Raw genomic sequence first — 18,383 nt, forward strand, 5'->3', positions numbered from 1 at the left:
ATGCAGTGGTGCAATCTCGGCTCACTGCAACCTCTGCCTCCTGGGTTCAAGCAATTCTCCTGACTCAGCCTCCCAAGTAGCTGGGATTATAGGCACCCACCACCAAGCCTGGCTAATTTTTTGTATTTTTAGTAGAGACAGGGTTTCACGACATGGGCCAGGCTGGTCTTGAACTCCTGACCTCATGATCCGCCCGCCTCAGCCTCCAAAAGTGTTGGGATTGCAGGTGTGAGCCACCGCCCGGCCCACTTAGTGTAATGTTTTTGAGGCTTATCCATGTGGTAGATGTATCAGTACTCCACTCCTTTTCTTTGTCTGAGTAATGTTCCATTGGCTATGTAGACCACATTTTGTGTATCCATTGTGGCATATACATTGGATACACACAATGTTGATGGACATTTGGGTTGTTTCCACTTTGGGGCTATTATGAATAATGCTGCTACAAACATTTGCATACAAGTGGCTTGACCTTTACAAGAAACTTATATTCTGTAATTTTTAAAATAGTTTTAAAGAAAAGAAAAAAGTTGTTATTTTCATAAAAGGCTAAGTGTGTAATTTCGTTTTCTTTTTTTTAGTTTTGTTTTTCCCCTGTTGTAATTTCTTTTTCTTTTTTTTTAATTTTGTTTTTCCCCTGATTCAAATATCCTTTCCTTATTTAGTTGTACTGAGTTTAGTTGCCCATATATTAAATCGTTAATAATCTTGTGGCTTATAAATATGTTTTATGCAACATTGCCTCCTTTAAACATGCTATGTGACAGATTTTTAAAAAGTTTTTGGAAATGTCTGAAGATACTTGGATTGCATTACTGAAGAATCACAGTGATAACTGTGTTTTATAGAGTCATAGTAAACAATGCCTTAAAGGCTAACAGTTTATTTTCAATCATTAATAAATTATACAAATCATCTAGACTACTGCAGTTCCATTTGGTGGAAGAACAGTTAAAGAGGTCAATCAAATTTATCTTTTTAAAACTAGGAAGAGTTAACTTCTTACCACTATAGAAATAATTTTTTAATAAAAACTCTGCATACTAAGGTGTGCAGAAATTGATCTGAAAGAAATTTACATACTACACTTTTACTAAGAGAATAAATGAATGTTATAGATTAAAATCAGAAAAATACTTTGAGAAGGAAAAAAGTGTCCATGTTATGGTGGTGGGAAGAGATGCTGCGAAAACACAATGTCAGTAAACCAAATATCACTCTTCAGTGAAGCCCTCACACCTCCTTAACTCCCTCTTCTACCTCCTCTCACTATTGTACAAAAGTGTCTAAACTTGTAAATGCAATTCATGACTATCTACCAGATACCCAAATATTTAAAAATCCAGTAGAAATGCAAAATAGAGCTCTGCCAATGCCAAAGCGTCACCCCCAGAGAGGGGCTCCAACCGAAGACCGGAAAGAGAGCTCTCCTGAAGGCCCTGGCAACAAGAAGTCTGCGGGCAGCTTGGCTCACATCCTTACCCTCGGGCATTTAAGAAATAGGCATGGGGAAAGGGAAGTTATATTACTGAACAATCATAGTGGGAACAGGCTATCTGAAATCACTCTGTTAGGAAGCCTTTGTCTTGAGCCTTCCCAGTCCTCAGACTCGGCTCAAAATATAAATTATGTATCAACAGTAGGTATTCAATGTATCAAGAGCCAAACTGGCACATGGGTCCAAATGTTCAAAACAGAATGTTCAAAACTAGCGCATGGGTCCAAATGTTCAAAACAGTTTTTTGTTTATAAAAACAGAAAAGCCTGTGGCTACCTAAGTAATGCAAAAATCAGCGGCTGGGGACTTAACTAATGGAATATTAGTCAGTGTTGCAGGCGTATAAAAATGTAAATGCAACTTCTTTTTTTTTTTTGAGACGGAGTCTCGCTCTTGTTGCCCCAGGCTGGAGTGCAATGGCACGATCTCGGCTCACCGTAACCTCCGCCTCCTGGGTTCAAGCGATTCTCCTGCCTCAGCCTCCTCAGTAGCTGGGATTACAGGCATGCACCACCTCACCTGGCTAATGTTTTGTATTTTTAGTAGAGACGAGGTTTCTCTATGTTGGTCAGGCTGGTCTCGAACTCCTGACCTCAGGTGATCTGCCCGCCTTGGCCTCCCAAAGTGCTAGGATTACAGGCATGAGCCACCACACCTGGCCTCTTATTTTTATTTATTTATTTTTATTTTTTTAGATGGAGTCTGCCTCTGTCACCCAGGCTGGAGTGCAGTGGCACAATCTCGGCTCACTGCAACCCCCGCCTTTCAGATTCAAGTGATTCTTGTGCCTCAGCCTCACCCTCCGGAGTAGCTGGGACTATAGCCTCAGCCTCAGCCTCAGCCTCCCGAGTAGCTGGGACTACTGTATCTCAGCCTCCCGAGTAGCTGGGACTACAAGTGCACGCCACTACGCACAGCTAATTTTTGTATGTTTAGTAAAGACAAGGTTTCACCATTTTGGCCAGGCTGGTCTTGAACTCCTGACCTCAAGTGATGTGCCTGCCTCCGCCTCCCAAAGTGCTAGAATTTACAGGTGTGAGCCACCACGCTCAGCCGAAAATACAACTTGTAATGGTGACTGAACTGATGACATCACCATTATTTCAATAATACAAATTTATTGAGAGCTGTTCGCTAGGTGCTAGTCACTTGCCATGTGCTAGGTGCTAAGGTTACAATAGTGAATTTAAAATCCCTGCCTTCTTGGAGTTACCCTCTAGTGTGGGAAGGCAGACAATGTACAAGTAAAAGTTAAACAAATATATAATTTCAGGCAATGATAACTCATATGACAAAAAATAAAGCTGTTAAGAGTATGAAGAATGACAGTGATGGAAGACTCTTAGGGGGCAACATTTGAATTATTTCCTTAAGAATAGGTTTGGGTTTACAAGCTAGTCACTCAGCAATCAGTCATTCAACAAACATTGATTGTCCACTTATTTGATTTCAGGCACTGTAGTACAGTGAGTCCTGGGCATAAAAAGATTAATCAACCGTGGCTTCTGCTGTCAGAGTATTTACATCTTAGTAAGGGAAGACAGACATTTCCACAGCAATCTATACTGACATGTAACAAGTGTTAGACCAGTGCAGAAGCACAGAGGAACAAAGTGACTTCCTAGTAAGGTCTTCCGGAAGGTATTCCAAAGAGAGGAACACAGCAGAGGTGGAAGATGAGGGCCATGTGTTGCTTCCCAATATATAAACAAAAAGGGGTCAAGAAAGGTGCAAGAAAGTGACTGCCCCCCAGGGATCTGCCAACCCAGGCCCCACCCAGTTATCCCAAAGCTTAGGGGACCCAGCTCTGCTGTAATCTGTTCTTGGCACAAACACGTTTTTTGTTGTTTGTTTTTTTTCAGTAACTGAAACTACCCTATCTTTCCCTAGGTCTAGATTCCTTGAGCATTTCTTAGCCTGAGCATGCTTATGTCCTTAGGTCTTCCGGAAGCTGTAGCATGCACACAAGTCCTCTCGGCAATTAACACACTTTACAACTCGACCATGATAGACGTTAAGGGTTGAAAATATTTCAGTAGAGAAACTTTTCTGATAAATCCAAACTCTCCCAGAGCAAATTACTCTGACCAACGTTTAAACAGAAGACTTATAAAAACAACATTTAACAGTTTGAAGGTTTTATGATGAAATGCATTGTCTGGGATTTCCTTCAGAACTGTAGAGCAGGGAGGGATGTGGGTGAGGGTACAGATGAAACAAGATTGCCCATGGCGTGACATTGGGTTAGGGTACGTGGGGGGTTCATTAGACTATTCTGCCTACTTTTATATAGTCTAGTGTTTTCCATAATAAAAAGTTTTTGGTTTTGTGTTTAGTTTTATAAGACAAAGCAGAATCTATAAATTCACACAATTGTCCTGAGAAAACCATGTTCATGCAGAAATCTCGGATTCATGGCTATTTCAAAGTCTACCCACTAGACTCATGACTTTTTTTCATATGCAAAAAAGAGAGTAGAATGTCCATGTAGACTGATAACTAAAGAGGAAACATATATTTTTAAAGATTTTAACATCCAAATTGTGTTTTAATATTAATGAGTGACTATTTCAGATTAGTGAGTGACTAGCAGTAAAAGTATTCTCAATGCTTTCATCCAGATGGTAAATAACATTTATTGAGTTCCTCCTGGGAGCCTGATTTGGTAATTCCTCCTGTTATCTCACTGATGAGATTAAGAGAATATATATGTGTATATTCTTTGTTTTCTAATAATATATATATTCCTATTTTAGAGACCCTGTCTCTAAAATATATATAGACATACACAAACATCTGTGAATATATATAAATATATATAAAATATGTGTGTGTGTGTGTGTGTATATATATATATATATGTATATTTTAGAGACAGGGTCTTGCTCCGTCGCCCAGGCTGGAGTACGGTGGCACCATCACAGCTCACTGTAGCCTCAAAGTCCTGGCCTGAGAATATATTATATTGCCATTTTACAGATGAGGAAACTAAGTCTCAGAGAGGTTGAATCTCTTGTTCAAAGTCACAACGAGCAGAAATGAAGGTCGGGGTTCTTTCCTTTACACCAGTACTTGATTAAAACAGAATTCTTTCTTCAGAAAGGAGAAGACAACTAGAAAGTAGGATGTGCCCCTCCAAGAAAATCATGAGTTCCCATCATCCTAACTTCTACTCAATCGGCTTCCTACCTCTTGATACTTAGAGGATAACCTGATACCCAAAGTAAGTCAATTTTTAGCAGGAAAAGTGGAGAAAAATTGAGAAAGAAGGACAAATGGCTCTTTTTTTATTCCCTGAAAACCAAAAGCACTTTTGAGCCTTTCAAATGTGTCTTAAACCATTAAAATCTTAAAATGTAAATAGTCTAACTCAAAACTGTTGAAATTACCAAGTGAAATCTCTCTGAAATTAAATGTCTATTAATTTCATACCCGTTTCCAAATTATGAAAAATAAAATAAAATGTTTTCAAAAATAGATGAGTAAAAAAAAACCAAGGAGTTATTTCATTCAGTGCTTTTAAGAGAGGGTTATTATATTTCTTTCCATTTTAAAAAATTACCTAGAAGAAAGCTCTACGTTGGTGTATCAAGAGAAAAATTACTAATTTGGCTATATTCTCTGTGGTTTTTTTCTTTTCTTTCTTTCTTTTTTTTATTTTTATTTTTTTGGTGCTATCGCACCTCTGTCACCCAGGCTGGAGTGCAGTGGTGCGATCTTGGCTCACTGCAACCTCCCAGGTTCAAGTGATTCTCCTGCCTCAGCCTCCCAAATAGCTGGGATTACAGGCACACACCACCACCCCCAGCTAATTTTTGTATTTTTAGTAGAGAGACGGGTTTCACCATGTTGGCCAGGCTGTTCATGAATTCCTGACCTCAAGTGATCCCGCCACCTTGGCCTAGTGCTGGGATTACAGGCGTGAGCCACTGCGCCTGGCCTCTCTGGGTTTTTTGAGCTAATACATAGCTATATTATATTCTTGACTTGAATATAATCAAGATTAATATTTCCATTAAAACGTCCCAGAAATTTTTATTAATTTATAGGCAACCATTCAAAATAGAAATAGAATGCTGAGTGAAGCAGAGGGGTACAGTATATGAGAAGATCAAGCAATTTTAAGTTAGAAGAAAAGGCTGTAAACCTGGCTTTGGTCCTTAAGACCTTGTAAGAGATGAGCAAGTTATTTTGTGAAGGGCAACACTGGAGGAGGCAGAATAAACACAGGAGGAGAAAAGGACCTTAATAAAATTAAAAGTAAAATTGGGAGGTTTGGGTAAAATTTCATAACTAGACGTAAAAATCACAAGTGGGAACGTGTCAGAGTCATTCAAAAAGTAGATACATTTGTGGAAGTGTGTGTGTGTGCATATGTGTATGTTTAACCTGCCTGGCATGTGGAACTGGTTATGATTTTTGAAATTTTAAATTAAGATCTTCTAAACCTCCTGGGAATTTATAACGCTTAGAGATTGATAAATGGTGTCTCAGATAAAGAGAAGGAGCAAATGTCAGCGCTACAATTATACACAGCTGCTGTAAATGAGTGGCTTGATTGCTTGACTGCAAATACAGCACACTAATTTTCCTAAGCTCAATCTGCAAAATGGTTTACGTGTCACTATTCTCAATGCCCAGTTTTGCCGAACACTTGGATAATAAAGAAAAATTTTTGCTACGATTTTAAATTTTTCCCTTAAGAAGTAGCATAACACTACTATAAAATATCTGAGGTCTGTCCAGTGAGACCAGTTTAAATATAGTTGGAGTAAAATGGAAAACAATTCAGTTATGGTAAACTTCTATTTCTAGACTTGCACTCTCTTCTTAATATAATAAACATAGTATGCAATTATAAACCTGGGAACAAAGTCCTCTTTATTGAAAGAAAATATGTATGCAAATCTCAAATGAGATAAACTAAGCATTAATTGCAAAAAAAAAAAGTCCCATGGGACCAAACACCAATATTTGGAAGGAGTCCTTGTGGTTTGGGAAAATTGAAATGGGCATAGTCTTTTGTCTCTAGGAACCCCATATGGATCGCACTGCCTATGTGCAAAGTTGCAGGGTGGGGACCATGTGCTGTTTATCATTTTATTCCCGGCACTTAGCAGAGGGCCTGGCACAAAATAAGCACTCAATAAAATGTGGAAAGAAAGAATTCTACAGCTATAGTTTATGCAGTGTTTTTCCAACTTTAAAAGATATGGCCCACAGTAAAAATCACATTTTATACCAACTCCTGGTACATTCAGATACACACACACACACTTGCATTACACAAAAATTATGAAGCAGCACTTTCTTTAATACAGTAGGTGTGTTCTGATTATTTCTGTCCTTTTTGCTTGACTAAAAAATACTGGTTATGACTGAATAAATTGATTTCATAACCTACTAATGGATCAAGCCTTGCAATTTGAAAAACAGACATATTATTTCAGTTTACATTACTTAACCTCTTACATTTATACACTTCACTACCCATAGGTCTCCTTAAGAAAAAAAATCACAAAATTTTTGATCCAGAGGGAATTTAGAAAATATTCAGCTCAACTCTAAAGTTTTGCACCACTTATGAATTCACTGTTGTGGGGTTCCCCTTAGTCACTGTTATTGAATTATGGGAATTTTCCGACCAAAAAACAGATTGGCCCCCATCTCACATCATATACAAAATTTAACTCAACATGAATTTAAAACCTAAAGGTAAGAACTAAACCTATAAAACTCTTAAAATAAATATTAGGAGCAAATTTCATGACTTTGGGTTAGTCACTGATATGACTCCAAAATTAAAAACAGGTAAACTGGACTTCATCAAATTTAAAAACTCAAATGACAACATCAAGAAAGTAAAAAGAACCAAGCATGGTGGCATCTGCCTGTAATTCCAGCTATTCAGGAGGCTGAGGCAGGAGGATCACTTGAGCCCTAAAGTTCAAGACCAGCCTAGGCAACATAGCAAGACCTCGTCTTTAAATAAATAAATAAATAAATAAATAAATATTTTAAAATGTAAAAAGACAACTTACAGCCTGGGATAATATATTGGCAAACCATGTATCTGATAAGAGACTTGGATATAGAATATGTAAATAAATAACTCTTACAACTCAACAATAGAAAGAAAAATAATCCAATTTAAAAACAGGGAAAGGATTTAAGTAGACTTTCTTCAAAAAAGATAAATGGCTAATGAACACATGAAAAGATGCTCAACAGGATAGTCACCAGGGCAATGCAAATCAAAACCATGAGACACCAGCTCGGGCAACATAGTGAGATCCCATCTCTACAAAAGAATACAAAAATTAGCTGGTGTGGTGGCATGCACCTGTTGTCCCAGCTACTTGGGAGGCTGAGGTGGGAGGATTGCTTTAGCCCAGGAATTCGAGGCTGCAGTGAACTATGATTGCACCACTGCACTCCAGCCTGGGTGAGAGAGCAATACCTTGTCTCAAAACAAACAAACAAACAAAACCCCATGAGGTATCACTTCATACCCTTTAGGTTGGCTAAAATAAAAAAGACTATAACAAGTGTTGACAAGGATGTGGAAAAACTGGAACCCTGACACATTGCTGGTGGAATTGTAAAATAGTGTGCCCACTTTGGAAAACAGACTGGCAGTTCCTCAAAAACACCGAGTTACCTTATGATCCTGCAATTCTGTCCCTAGGTATATACTCAAGAGAAATAAAAATATATGTCCACAAGTAACCTTGTACATGAATGCTCACAGCAGCATTATTCATAATAGCCCATAAAAGTAGAAACAACCTAAATATTCATCAATTCATGGGATGAATAAACAAAATGTGGTATACATGTATAATGGAATATTGACCATAAAAAGGAATGAAATATTAATATAAGCTATAACATGGATGAGCCTCACAAATACTATGCTAAGTGAAAGAAGAAAGTCACAAAGGACTTCATATTCTATGATTCTATTTATATGAATTGTCCAGAATAGGTAAATCTATAGAAAAATAATATCTCTACCTAGAGTTGGTGGAATGACTGTTAATGGAGAGGAGGTTCCTTTTTGGAGTGATGAAAATGTTCTAAGGGTAGATTTGGTGATGATGGCACAGCTCTGTCAATAAACTAAAACTCATTGAATTGTACATTTTATTTATTTATTTTTTAGATGGAGTCTTGCTCTGGTGCCCAGGCTGATGTGCAGTGGCGCAATCTTGGCTTGTAACCTCTGCCTCCCAGGTTCAAGCTATTCTACTGCCTCAGCCTCCCGAGTAGCTGAGATTACAGGCACGTGCCACCACGCCCAGCTAATTTTTGTATTTCTTAGTAGAGACGGAGTTTCACCGTGTTGGCCAGGCTGGTCTTGAACTCCCGGCCTCAAGTGATCCACCTGCCTCGGCCTCCCAAAGTGCTGGGATTACAGGCGTAAGCTGCCATACCCGGCCTGAACTGTACATTTTACTTGTATGGTATTTACATTTTAGATTATATTAATTATTCCTCAATGAAACCGTAATTTTAAAAAGCAGGCTGGGCACAGTGGCTGGTGCCTGTAATCCCAGCACTTTGGGAAGCTGAGGCAGGAGGATCACTTGAGCCCAGGAGTTTCAGACTAGTCTAGGCAACATATCAAGACACAGTCTCTACTAAAAATAAAAATTAGAAAAAAATTAGCCAGGCATGGTGGTGTGCACCTGTAGTCCCAGCTACTTGGGAGCCTGGAGTGGGAAGATTCCTTGAGCCCAGGAAGTCGGGCTGAAGTGAGCCGTGATTGCGCCACGGCACTCCAGCCTGGGCGACACAGCAACACCCTGTCTCATAAAAAGAAGAAAGAAAGAAAAGAAAAAGAAAGGAAGAAAGAAAAAAAAAAAGCAGGTTGGAACTCTGGAATGAACAAGAAGTAGGACGCACGCAGCACTTCCGCCTGAGTGGAGACTGCGGATCCGCGTCAACGTGACTACCTAAATCACAGGCCAATAAATGGTCTTTCGGTGGTCAGTCCCTGTAAGATCTGTGGCTCTCAGCTTCTTATCTTAGGGCTGTGGAGGAAGGACATGAGTCTGTTGATTTAAGCTCTGAATCTTTTCCCTTGTGATACCCATCCTCGCAAAATTTGCTTCAACCACAAACGAGGACCTTCTGTACCAGAGGGGCAATAACCACAATGAAGCTAGGAAGAAATGCAGAGCACCCCAGCATATAGTCCATAAGCTTCCTGAAGTGGGGGGCCTCAGGCATCGCTGCCTCCCCAAAGAGGATCAGGCCCAGAACAGGATGCTCCAGAAATGAGACTGGAAAAAGGGAAAGAGGGGCCTCAAGTCCAGGAGACCAGCGGCTTTCTGAACGCGCACCTGCCAACCCACTTTGGACAGGTCATGATGGACAGCGTGGCAGGAAAAGAAAAGGTCACTGTCTACCCAACACATGAGAAACTGTTTCTCATGCCTCACGTCCCCACTCCGTCCCCACCCATGTTGTCTGAGTCCCTCGGTGTCAGAAACACTGCTAAGAATTTTAAGAAATTCTGTTAAGGAGTTTAAGAAATGTTTTTCATGATTAAAACTCAGTGACTTGTTAATAACCATGTAACTTAACAAATGCAAGGAACTCTGAAAGTGTGCAGTACCACCGGATCAGAAGAGAAAACCAAGGGACCCGAAATATGCTTTAATTAAATTTTCTTTTAAAATGTCACTGGAAAGAACATCTTGGGAAGACAGCCTGGCCGACCGCCGTGTGAAGGGCAAGCCACTCTGGCCGAGAGGGAGACCCACACCTCGGCTCTCCCCAGACCGGCCCTGGCCGGGGGCATCCCCCTGAAGTTCGGATCCCTCCTCGGAAATGGGACCCTCTCTGGGCCGCCTCCCAGCGGTGGTGGCGAGGAGCAAACGACACCAGGTAGCTGCCGCGGGGCAGAGAGTGGACGCGGGAAAGCCGGTGGCTCCCGCCGCGGGCCCTACTGTGCGCGGGCGGCAGCCGAGCCCCGGCCGCTCCCTCCCAGCCGCGCGCCGAGGCCGCCGCCCCCGCCCCCACCCCAGCCGGCCCGCGCTGGGCCCGGCTCGGCCCGACCCGGCTCCGCCGCGGGCAGGCGGGGCCCACCGCACTCGGAGCCCGAGCCCGAGCCGCAGCCGCCGCCTGGGGCGCTTGGGTCGGCCTCGGGGACACCGGAGAGGGGCGCCACGCCGCCGTGGCCGCAGGTCAGAGTCCGGGTGCCCGCGGCGCTCGGGACCCGACTGCCGGCGGGGCGCGGAGTGCTCAGGGAGGGGGCGCGGAGGGCCGGGGCCGAGGGAACGGGAACTGACGGGGTCCCAGACGGATGAGAGCTGGGGAGAAGGGGGTCTCGGCTGAGGGGTCCCGGGCTGAGGCAGGGTCATGGTCTGGGAGGACCCGGACTGACGGGTCGCGGGCGGGCGGGTCACGGGTGACCGGGTGAAGGGGTCTCCGGCTGAGGGCACCCGGGCTGAGGTTCGCGTCTATCGGAGCGCGCACTAGGGGCGGAGGGCGCGGGCAGCGCGCGAGGCGCGGGGACAGAGAGCCGCGGCCGGTACCGACTCGAGTGGATGCGAGCCGGTGAGTCTCGGCTTCCAGGACAGCCCCCCTCGGGAGAGCGCCGGGTGGGCGCGGAGCCGGGGACATGGGGACCTCCGCGTCCCCGGCGGAGGTGCGCAGGCGTCGGGAGCCGCTCCAGGGGAACTTTGGAGCAGGGTGTCTGGACCCGGGGAAGCGAAGATCCGCGTGCGTCCGTTCTGAGGCCGCGCGGCACCCCTGCTGAGGAGGAGGTCCCGTTCGCGGTCCAGAGCCGAGGGGCGACCGCCGCGTGGGGACCGGGGGACCGTTCAGCGAGGGGCGCGCTTGTGGCTGGCCAGGCCCCGTGCCCTGACGCGTTGTGCTGGCCCTGAGGCGCCCGGCGGAGGGGCTGGGGACGGGGACTGGGTTCCTCCGTGCCTCCGCGGATGGAGCGCGCAGCCTGGACCCCAGCCGCACCCCGGCGGGCTGGAAAGGCGAAGTCGCTGCGTTGTGGGCTCCTGCACGTGCCAGGCGCTGACCACTCCTCTTGGGAGCCTGACTGAGGGGGGTAGAGGCAGCAGAGGGTAACAGAAATCTCAGGTCCCTTGGTGGAAGGTGGGTGTGTGTAGTCGTGGTGCTTTACGCCTCGGTGTTTAGGGAGGAGCCTAAGGTAAGGAGTCAGAAACGGGGAGTAACCCAGCTGCGGCTTTTATATAAGGTCAGCGGTAGGTAAGGAAGAGGCCTTTACCTCTGCTGGTGACCAGAAGTCTGCATTTCTGCATTCTGCCTAATTCCCTTTCCTTAGGTGAGTTGGCTCACTCTCATTGCATTTTGTTGGAATGTGTTGGTGATAGGTCCGAAATTTGCAAAATTATTATATTATCCTTATATCATTTTTTTTTTGCAGTGCTCTTGTTTTATAAGAAGAATCCAATTCACTTGGGTCTTAGGCTAACGGTTGTAAAAATAGTGTCATTGTTATAAAAGAAATCAAGTCAAAAATAGTCGTCTGCCATGAAGAAACTGAAATTTTTCTTCTTTTCCTTGCGAGATTAGGGACAAAATAGAAAGTTTATTTGTGTAAATTATCATTTGGATATAAAACCAGACAATGATAAACTGAGTTGTATAATACCTATTCCTGGAAAACCTCTGATTTTGAAGTACGTTATTTTAACCCCAACTGTTTCTGTTATTCGTGAGACAAATTGTTAACTGGAGTTACTAAGAGAACAACGGATAACTTACTCTTTAAAAGGACCTGAGCAAATCTTCGACAGGTTTCAGGTGTTTTATGGCGGTCTTTCTGTCTATAGCTAAGCGATCTATTGCTGACTGAGAACAGAACCAACTGATGGTGCTAGATGATTTAGAAAACCTTTTCTCTTAAAGAAATACCTTTCACTCTTAGGGACGTTTGACAGAAAACACTCATAGATGCTACCAGTTAGCATTTGGAGTAATATATCAAAACATTCTGTTCAAGTTTTAAAGTAAATTTTATGTGGTATATTTTCAATCAGATTCACTTTGAAATCAAATACACTTTATTTGGAATCAAATAAAGTGTGTTTGAATATTCACTTTAATATACGAAACTTCAAAGGTAATGTCTCAGCCAAAAAGTGAAGTGTATTACAGAACTATCCATTTTTGTCTTCTTGTATACTGAACATAATTTTTCTCCCTGATTTAAATTACATGATATTTGATAGTTAACTTGCTAATAAGTATGTCTTAAAAGATCTTTGAATCAACTGGTGGCCATCTCAATCTTTTAAAACTCACTTGAAGGAAAAAAGAAACACTAATGATGGTTTTTTTAAAAATCAAAAACTTTTTTCATATTTACAAGTTTGTTTTTAGCTCTTAAACAATAACTTCTGTCAAACCATATGGCATCAGTGAGGTATAAAGTTTTGTAGAATCCCAGGCTGAAGACTTTTTACATGTTGTTTTCTCATTCCTTTACATTAAAAAAATATAATTTCTTTTTAAAATTAAAACTAAAATGTCCACCGGCATCATATTCTTTATTGAACTTAAGTGCTTTGAAAATATTTTTGCGATTGATATTTTTAATGATAAAATATAATATTTTCTTTGAAGGACTAGTTTCCTAAATGTTCATTTTTTCATATGTTTCAGAACTACTTTTTAAAAATTTCTAGATTATGCTTTAAAAAATTGCAATATTTCTAAATTCCTATGACATTTAAAATGTATACAAGAGAAAAGGTGTGACATGAGGAATATGAATTAGAAGTGGATTACTAATGGTCATAGTAAATTGTTTTTAATCAGTGTTATATAAATATAAACAAATACTTTTTTCTTCTGTAATTGTCTGACAATAAGGATGTTTGCCACTAACCTTAATTATCAAGATAATTATTCGCATGAAAGCTGTGTAAAAGGCACAACCATGGAACATATACAAGTATTAATAATACATTTCATTTAGTTTTCAGGTTATAAAATCGTTATTAATAACAAGAGGCTTTCATGAAGTAGGAAAATATGTTAAAATGATATTTTCTGAATGTTTCGCACATTCTGGCCCACACTTTCCCTTCTTTCCTAGCATCTATATATTCCCAATGCATAGGACAGAGTTGGTCATTCTAATTGTGGGTGTCTTTCTTCTGGATTCATTGTCACTTGGACTTGGAAATACAATATGTCATTAGGTGTGGCAAATGTACTGGAAGAAGTTTTTGGTCTCATAGGATTCCACTAAATAAATATTAGCTGTAGAGAATTTTTAAAAACTCACTAATAGAGAAAACTTGGTGAAGTCACTAGTCTGTAAGCGTAAACCTATGCTCCCCCCACAACTGAATTTCTAACTTGCTTATTTTTCCTGGTAGATCTCCACTTTGCTTACTCTCTCTCAACATCCCAAAGCAACAAAAAGCGCAGTGATTTTAATTGCTTACAAAGGTCCTTTGAAACGGATCTAATGTGACTCCACAAAAGAATAGTAAGAGTTGTGAATAACCATCTTGCAAGTGTAGATATCCCCAGCGTATCAACTTCGGTTAGTTTCATAGCGTTCTAAATCAAAAATTTAGATTTAAGATTATTTGAAATCTTCTTGGAAGTTCTTACTTACTGTTTGCGTTTTCTCAAAATACAGAGGTAGATTGGGGGAGTAATATAGTATATGTTTTAAAGCTGTTATTTAACTAAAATGTCATGTTTTAAATTTTATTTAACGCACTTAAAGTAGGTTCTTGGGAGAAAATCTATTCAAATACAATAGGCCATGTTTTGGGGAAAACTTTTGTAGATGTTTAGATAGTATCTGTCACCAATAATAGTATATGCTTAAATTATTTTGTAAAAACAGATTTACATATTTTTAAAATTTCTCTTCAACAATAAATACACATCAATATTTTAATACCGATAATTTCATTCAGAGTATGACTGTTTACATTTTCAACTGTTTCAATTATTATAGCTTAGGCAAGTCTCTTATCCTTTCTCTCAATTTCGTCACCTTTGAAACGGGGAAAGTCTTGCAGTTATTATTGCTTGCTTTTTTGCTATGATTTTAAGGCTTTATGAGCAAACCCATGTGCTTTAAATGATATGACCGTGACCCTGAATTTAATTGAGCTGATATTCTGAAAAGAACCTTCATGAATATCTATGTCATAGCTAACTTTTTTACCAATGTTAATAGTTCACCGTAGTTCAAACCTCAATAACTTTGAGATTGTTAAGATTGAAGATGATGCTTCTCATGTGGTGATGAATTTATAAACTGTTTCTGGGAATATTTTATTATCATTCAATTTAAAATTGTATTTTCCATTCCCTGATGACTTTGGACAAAAATCAGCATAGTCATTATTTTTATTCCAGCTTTGCGAGTCCTGTGTAGCCCCTCTTATGTTAATATTATACATCCGATGCATCTAGAAGGCACAGATTGTGTGCTTTTATTTGATAAAGCTCTAGTCTTTGCATATTTTTATGGCACACCTTGTGAATTCTTAATGTATATTCCCCAGGAGCAAGTTCATTTTATGATGAGGCCTAGGATCCATCAGATTAGAAGACAGTTTAGTGTCAGAACTTAAAAGACTAAATAGTGACTTGTGCTTATCAATAAAAATGGGTCTCTTTCAACAAGCACTCACCAAAAAATAGTGTTTTAGTGGCTTGAAAGGTTCAGATGTCTCCTAATAACCCACCTATTTGCTAGTAGGGAGTAAGTGGAAAAACATACAATTAACTGTGCAGCATCCAAATAATAAATTTTAAATTCTTCATGTGAATTGTTGATACATATTGTTGCGAAGTGTCTCCTACTTAAGAAAGTAAGGGACTTGGACTGAATATGCCAAAGAGGAGGCCTCTGCAAGCAGTGTCTTGGTGATGGGAAGTTACTGGTAACAGCACACGGGGTGATGGGGTGAAGAGGCTTGTGTGTGTGGGCCTTGGGGCTGAGGATTGTTGGAGAGGACTTCTCCCATCCTCTCTGGGCCCCAAACTGCACAGTGGACTGGCAAGCCGCTCTGCCCACTGCAGTGTGGAGCTACAGAGCCCAAGTAGGGACTTCACTAAAAGGATGCGGAGGCGAAGGCAAAGAAAGGCTCACGCTGGTGCGTGTAGGTGGGCTAATGTCCCTGTCGGGGAGTGGGGAGCCGTGTTATCTTCCACTGCCTTAATCCCTACAGTGTAGGCTTTCTCAGAGTCATTGCCATACCTTCAGCTGTTCCAGTGGCCAGGCTGTTCTCAACTGGAAAATCTTTTGTGGGACAGTGCCGTGAATTTTTTTTCCTACTGCGATTTTTTAGATAATAAAGGAATTGAAGTAAGTGGAGGTTTTAAACCTTCCAGTCAGGATTTAAACTAGATTGTGTAAGTTCAGTTCAGTTGGATTCAATATCTGTTTAGGAAGCATTTTTATTCCACTTCATTGATTTTAGAAAATAAATTCATTGCTTGGTTTTAACTATGTCACTATTAAAAAAAAAACACCACTTTAATTTGTGGACTCATCTGGGAGGATTATAATGTGTGGATAAGACGTATTGAGACAGATTATCTGACCTTCTGAGAAGAGTTCAGATTAGCATAAACGTGGGGTGAGAAGTCCTTCACAGTTTGCCACAGATAAGGAGAAGGTAGATATGAGGGAGGTAGAGAAATAGGGAAATACCCTGAGTAGGAATGTACCAGATCTGTATATGCTCAACTCCCACAATCAGCAGGTTGCATGATTACTGTGTATAGTCTTAAAATATAAGGTTGATTTCTAAGAATTTACCCTGCTTCTTGGTGACATCATAGGACATCTCAGTTTGCCACCTAGCACTGTTGTTCTCTCTGGCTCTATACTAAAGAAGATAATTTGGGCAAGGGAATGGAAGGAGGTTACTTTTTCATCCTGTATGTTTAAGGAATAAATTTTCCTTTATATCGAGGGCAGTGGAGAAACATAACTGTCAAACTGTTCGAGTGCAATGACAAAGTTCCGGAAGGAACTTCCTAACCTTGACCACAACCCCTCTGGCTGTCATTCACCTCTTAAAATGTCTTTGAATTTGAATGTCTTTGAATTGAAATTTAAAATGTCTTTGAATTTGAAAGTTTTGGGTCTACTTTTAAAATGCCAAAGTTCCTAGCAGGGTTAGTTCACTAAACCACTATCAGCAAAAATGTGAAAGGCTAGTTGCTTGTTTCCTTGCTACCTGAAAACAAGGCCTTTAAGGAGTAGAAAACAGATTTGGAGTTTGAAAGAGGGGGTTAGGAGAGGGAAAAATAAAGTTAATGCATGTCCCAGTTTCCTCATAAGCCAGACACTGTGAAACAAAATAGGAAAATAACCATTTGGAAAAGCAGTGATAGGAAAAGATATATTTACCCATCATTTTTTTTTTATTTTACTCAAGACAAGTCGCAGATCTTCCTTGAACCATTTTTGACCTCAAAACAGTTATTCTGAAACATCAATTAACCTAAGAAATGTTATCACAGTTCAAGTTATGAGCTAGTATTATCTTAATGTAATTAAATATCTGAATATTATCACTTCATTATATCTTGTATTTCCTCTGTGATGTTAGACAAATTATGTGGTCTCTTCATGAGTCAACTCTTCCAGGCTTTAAAAGTAGCTTCCTAATAGATTGAAATGAGAGGAACTTTTCAATCACTTCAGAAAATAATGTGCCAAAGTAGTATAAATAATGCTTAATCCTTTGGCAGATCCACAGATCATAAAATATCATACATTCAGCCAGTCACGGTGGCTCACGCCTGTAATCCCAGCACTTTGAGAGGCAGAGGCAGGTGGATCACCTGAGGTCGGGAGTTCGAGACCAACCTAACCAACATGGAGAAACCCCGCTTCTACTAAAAATACAAATTAGCTGGGCATGGTGGCACATGCCTTTAATCCCAGCTACTCAAGAGGCTGAGGCAGGAAAATTGCTTGAACCCAGGAGGCGGAGGTTGTGGTGAGCCGAGATCACACCATTGCACTCCAGCCTGGGCAATAAGAGTGAAACTCTGTCTCAAAATAATAATAATAATTATTATACATACTTAATTTTATTTTTGCTGAAAATAGTATGGCAAGCCAGTACATCTCTGTTAGAAACAGAAACTTAGTAGCCACCTCAAAAGCAAGGTCATAATTCTGTGAATCAGCTAATAGGTGGTATTTAGCAGTTAGGTATGGGCTACCCTCGTGCCTCATGACTAATCACATTGCGTACTCGTCATGCATTTTTTACAAAGTCTTGCTAAAGTCTGTGAATCTAAAACAGAGAATCCCAAAGTGTTCCTTACTAGATGTTATTCTTTCCGTCAGTTGATAATTACCTGTGTAAACAAGCTTTTGACTGCATCTAGAAAAGCACCTATATAAATTCTTTCTTCTGGTTTATATGGTGGATAAAGTTTATAAAGGAGAACAAACATAAGAATGATGTCAATATAAATGAAGTAGAAACTTCAAAAATCATTGGCATATGTCGAGTATAATCCAGAAGAGTGAAGAAAATACCCAGGCATTTGGCAATATAGGATTACTACATGTTTTCCTAAAGAATTTGGAACTGATTAGAAATATCCTGATTTTATTTAAAAACAATATCATGCATTTTTACAGTTTGTTTTCAAGAAGGTTCAAAAAAAAATTTTTTTTTTTTGAGACGGAGTTTCGCTCTTGTTGCCCAGGTTGGAGTGCAATGGCACCATCTTGGCTCACTGCAACCTCCGCCTCCCAGGTTCAAGCGATCCTCCTGCCTCAGCCTCCCGAGTAGCTGGGATTACAGGCGCCCACCACCACGCCTAGCTAATTTTTTGTATTTTTATTAGAGACGGGGTTTCACCATGTTGGCCAGTCTGGTCTTGAACT

The 18,383-nt window shown here is 40.7% G+C and overlaps 1 protein-coding gene across 8 annotated transcripts in view; it reads left to right on the top strand.

Annotated features, from left to right (window-relative positions):
• The window catches only part of PPARG (peroxisome proliferator activated receptor gamma), a 179,661-nt gene that overhangs the window by 21,801 nt on the left and 139,477 nt on the right, over nt 1-18,383 (top strand). The window contains exons 1-2 of one of the 8 annotated variants that reach the window (XM_058437276.1): nt 11,677-11,807; nt 13,873-14,042. The exons of 1 other annotated variant lie outside the window; for it this stretch is intronic. The gene's annotated coding sequence lies outside the window, so the exon portion shown is untranslated. Of the gene's footprint in view, nt 1-8,218; nt 10,394-10,546; nt 10,693-11,035; nt 11,157-11,415; nt 11,808-13,872; nt 14,043-18,383 lie in introns of those variants that run through there. 6 more of the 8 variants (XM_058437277.1, XM_058437274.1, XM_058437281.1 and 3 more) reach the window with 6 other exon arrangements.

The sequence above is a fragment of the Hylobates moloch genome, unplaced genomic scaffold (genome assembly GCF_009828535.3).
Source record: "Hylobates moloch isolate HMO894 unplaced genomic scaffold, HMol_V3 SCAFFOLD_4, whole genome shotgun sequence".
Taxonomy (NCBI): Eukaryota; Metazoa; Chordata; class Mammalia; order Primates; family Hylobatidae; genus Hylobates; species Hylobates moloch.